Below are 4,725 nucleotides of genomic sequence, written 5' to 3' on the forward strand. Positions count from 1 at the left end.
ATATAAGATCATCTGTTCAAGTCCACCTTGGGAATGTGTAACAAATATTCAAATACTGCAGTGAAAAAGGCATCTTAATACACTTTTTTAAAGCATCTGCTTTAAAAATATCGCTTAAGATTAAGTGTGTAAAAAATACTTCGATTCCCTTTGAGGGCACTGTCCTTTGAAGAAGGTAAGGTAGGGCGGAGAGAGTGCCCAGCCCCTAGTTAATGCTTCAGGCACCAGCGGACTTCCAGGGAGACTTGCTGCGGTCCCCACAGTAATACAGAAGCACCTCCCAGGCCTCACTATCTCGGGAGGTGTTGAGGATGACCGTGAGGTAGCCGTCGATGTCCTGCAGTTTGGTTTTTCAGTTCCCACATATGCTGTCATTGATCAGTCTTCCTAGGCGATCTGTGTCTCTAGTTGCATCCAGCAGTTTTGGTCAGATACTGAAAACGGTAGATGTAGCAGCTCATGGAGGCATCTTGCTCGTGCAGAGCCTTCCCCATCTTGGCGTCGTGATCTCGATGAGGCCCTGTGGTTATTCCACCACAAAGTCGCCCTGGGATAACTGTTTGATGGCGATCACATCCCTGCCTTTGCCATCAATGAGGTCAATCTTCATTCCTTCTTTCTTCCCATCTTCAATCAAATCATCTGGTATTTTCCTTTCTTGAGACTGCAGCTCAGCTTTGCTCTGCCTGGAGTTGCTTCGGACAGGCAAGAAATCCGAGAGTTTGCAAGTCTTTTGCGTTTTACCTTGAGCTTTTTTTCCAGGGGAGGGATAAGGGCGCTGTGCGCCCTTGAAGGGCTTTTTCAGAACTCGCTTGGCGATGGCTGCATTGGTGGAATCAAAAAACAATGTTAGAATTTTGGGAGGTTCTGCTGCTTCAGATTATTGGTTTGGAAAAGGTGCCAGGGAACTTATCCTGGCATCTTTGATACTCTGTTCCTCGGACTTTCTGGTGCTCCATATTGCGTTTCCAGCATTTCCTTTCTCTTCTCGTTTCCTGTAACTGAGTTCTAGTCAGGAAGCGAGGAACGCATTTCCAGAGCACTGATTCGGGCTCATGTAGGAATAGATCTTCAATTACCCGGTGAATACATTCTCCCCTTCCATGCGGGGCTCCCCGGGTCCCTCCACTCTGCCATCTCCAGCCCTGTGACCTCACTGCCACTGCCACCTCCACCGTGTGGGGCTTGGGTGTCTTTCTGCCGGTAGCCCCTCCTGGCCCTCGGAGGGATCCCACGGCCTCCACCTAGCCGCCGCCGCCACTGGCGCCCCCGGGGTGTCCCCCTCCCCCATGGCCAGGGAGGCAGGGCCAGGCACCCATGCCGCTGCAGCCCTGGGCAGCCCTGAGCATAAGACACAGGGAGGGAGGTGTAGACCTGTGTGCTCAGCAGCCTGACCACTCTCCACTGACACTGCCCACCATCTGGCGCCCGCCGGGGAAGGGAGTTCAGTTCAGCTACTGTGGAAAGCAATGTGGAGATTTTTCAAAGAATTTAAAACAGAAGTACGGTTTGACTCAGCAATCCTATTATTGGGTATATACCAAAGAAATAGAAATCCTTCTACCATAAAGACACATGCATACCTATGTTCATGGCAGCACTATCCCCAATAGACATGGAATCAACCTAAATACCCATCACTGGAGTACTGGATAAGAAAACGTGGTTCATGCACACCATGAGGTACTAAATAACCACAAAAAAGGAAAACGATTATGTTCTTTGCAGAAACGTGGATGGAACTGGAGGCAATTATTTTAGGCAAACCAATGCAGGAGAAGAAAGCCAAATACTGTATGTTCTCACCTGTAAGTGGAAGCTAAATATTGAGTCCAGATGGACACAACCAAAGGAACACAAGACACGGGGTCTACTTGAGGGTGAGGGATGGAAGAAGGCAGAGGAGGGAAAAACTATCTATTGGGTACTATGCTTGTAACCAATGTGATAAGATACTCTTTAAACCAAACCCTTGTGACATGCAATTTACATGTATAAGAAACCTGCACATGTACCCCTAAAACTAAAATAAATGTAAAAAAGGAAGTTTAATTCAGGAAGCCCCACATATGTTCTTGCCTAATAAAGAAGAATTCAATACATTATTTTAAAAATACATTGAATGCCTTTAAAATTTAAAGACATTACAATTTAAAAATGCCTGCAATCCCAAGACTTTGGGAGGCTGAGGCAGGTGGATCACTTGGGGTAAGGAGTTCAAGATCACCCTGGCCAAAATGGTGAAACCCCATCTCTACTAAAAATACATAAACTTGCCAGGTATGGTGGCATACACCTGTAATCCCAGCTATGCAGGTGGCTGAGACAGCAGGATCGCTTGATTCTGCCCCTTGATTCCAGGAGCCAGAAGCTGCAGTGAGCCAAGACTGTGCCACTGCACTGCAGCCTGGGCTACAGAGTGAGACTGTCTCAAAATAATAACTAAATTAGTTAATTCATTTAAAAGACAAATCTCATAAAACTTACTATCTGTTAAAGAAAATATTTTTCAATAGCGTTTGTTAAAATGTGTGTCATAGTCCATTTAGTATCGCTGTAATAAAATGCATGAGGCCAGATAATTGATAAAGAAAATGAGTTTATTCAGCTTACTGTTTGGAAGGCTGCATAAAAAGCATTGCACCAATATCTGCTTCTGGTGAAGGCCTCAGGAAGTTTTTACTCATGGCAAAATGGGAAGAAGAGCTAGTCTGTAGATATCACATAATGAAAGAAAAAGCAAGTGAGAGAGGAGAGATGTACTAGGCTGTTTTAAACAACCAGATCTTTAGGAAATGAATGCTGTGAGAATCCAGTCATTGCTATGGAAATGGCACCAAGCTATTCATTTGGGATCCACTTTCAGGACCCAAACACCTCCAATTAGGTTCCATCTCCAACAATGGGCATCTAAATTCATCATGAGACTTCGGGGGACAAACATAATATATAGCATTTCACCCCTTCTCCCCAAGTCTCATGTTCTTATCACATGCAATATACAATAATTCCATATCCATAGTCTCTGTATTAGTCTGTTCTTGAATTCCTATTTTAAAAAACTGAAACTGGGTAATTTCTACAGAAAAGAGATCTAATTGGCTCATGGTCTCACAGGCTTTACAGGAAGCACAGTGCTGGCATCTGCTAAGCTTCTGGAAAGGCCTCAGGAAACTTAACAATCATGGCACAAGGTGAAGGGGAGAAAGCACTTCATATGGCCTGACCAGGAGAAAGAGAGAGAGAGGGGAGGAAAGTGCAACACACTTAAATGATCAGATCTCAAAAGAATTCACTATCATAAAATAGCACAAAGTGCATGGTGCTAAATTATTCATGAGTAACCCACTCCCATGACCCAATTACCTCCCACAAGGTCCCATCTTCAATGGAATTACAATCTGACATGACATTTGGGTAGAAACATATTTCTAAACTACATCAGTTGCTAAATGTCTTAAGTTTCAGTATCACCTCAGAATTCCAAAGTCTCATCTGAAACTCAAGCAAATTTCTTACAGCCATGAACCTGTAAAATCAAAAACAAGTTACTCTGTAATCTCAGCACTTTGGGCAACTGAAGTGGGTGGATTGCTTGAGCTTAAGAGTTTGAGACCAGCCTGGGCAATATGTAAATACCCCATCTGTACAAAAAATACAACAAATTAGCCAAGCATGGTGTCACATGCCTGTAGTCCCAGCTACTCAAGAGGCTGAGGTAGGAGAATTTCTTGAGTCCAGGAGGTTGAGGCTGCAGTGACTTATGATCACACCACTGCACTCCAGCCTGAGCAGCAGAGCAAGACCTTGACTCAAAAAGAGTAATTTACTTTCAAGTTATAGTAGTTGTGTAGCTATTAACATTTTGAGGAAGAAATCACTCAAAAGAGAAATTTTTCTTGCAAATCTGACAGCGAGGAATGCAGACATTAAATCTTACAGCTCCATAATTTCTCTTGACACCATATCACACATGCTGGAAACACTGCTGGGAGCAATTAGCTTCCAGAGACGGACAGGTCTGTCTTCATGGCTTTACTGGGCACAACCAAGATGGTTCTCATAGGTTGGAGTTGAATGTCTGTAGCTTTTCCAGGTTGAAGTTATATACTGCCAGTGGCTCTATAATTGTGGGGTCTGGAGGGAAGCAGGGGCCTACTCCCAGAGCTCCACTAGGCAATGTCCCAGAAGAGGCTATTAATGCTTGCTCCACTCCTGCAGCAAGTTTATTCCTGGGTTCCCAAGCTTTAAAATAGATCCTCTGGCATCTAGGTGGGGGCTACAACCAAGCTTCCACCACTTTTGCATACTCTGTGCCTGTAAACTTAATGCCACATGCAAGCTGTAGGGGCCTAAGGCTTGCACCCCCTGAGGTGGCAGCTGAGCAGTATCTTGAGCCCTCTGAGATGCGAGTGGAGCTGAAGTGGCAGAAATTCATGGAGCAACAACCAAAGATGATCCAGGGAAGCAGCACCCAAGACCTTTTCCCCAAATTTATTTAGTTCTCCTAGTCCCCTGGATCTGTGATGGGAGGAGCAGCTTCAAAAATTTACAAAACGCATTTCAAGGCTTTTTCTCATTGTCTTGACTATTACCACCTGGCTCTCTTTTAGTCACATTAATCTCTTTAGTAAGCAGTTGCTTCACAGCACCCTTGGATTTCTCTCCTGAAAATGTTTCTTTTTCTCTACCACACAGTCAGTCTGGAAATTTTCCAAATTTTTA

At 44.4% G+C, this 4,725-nt stretch overlaps 1 pseudogene; it reads right to left on the bottom strand.

Annotated features, from left to right (window-relative positions):
* Nucleotides 1-217: 217 nt before the first annotated feature.
* LOC105553130 lies at nt 218-1,137 on the bottom strand (annotated as a pseudogene).
* Between the last annotated feature and the right edge of the window lie 3,588 nt (nt 1,138-4,725).

This window comes from Mandrillus leucophaeus, unplaced genomic scaffold (assembly GCF_000951045.1).
Source record: "Mandrillus leucophaeus isolate KB7577 unplaced genomic scaffold, Mleu.le_1.0 Scaffold1162, whole genome shotgun sequence".
NCBI lineage: Eukaryota > Metazoa > Chordata > Mammalia > Primates > Cercopithecidae > Mandrillus > Mandrillus leucophaeus.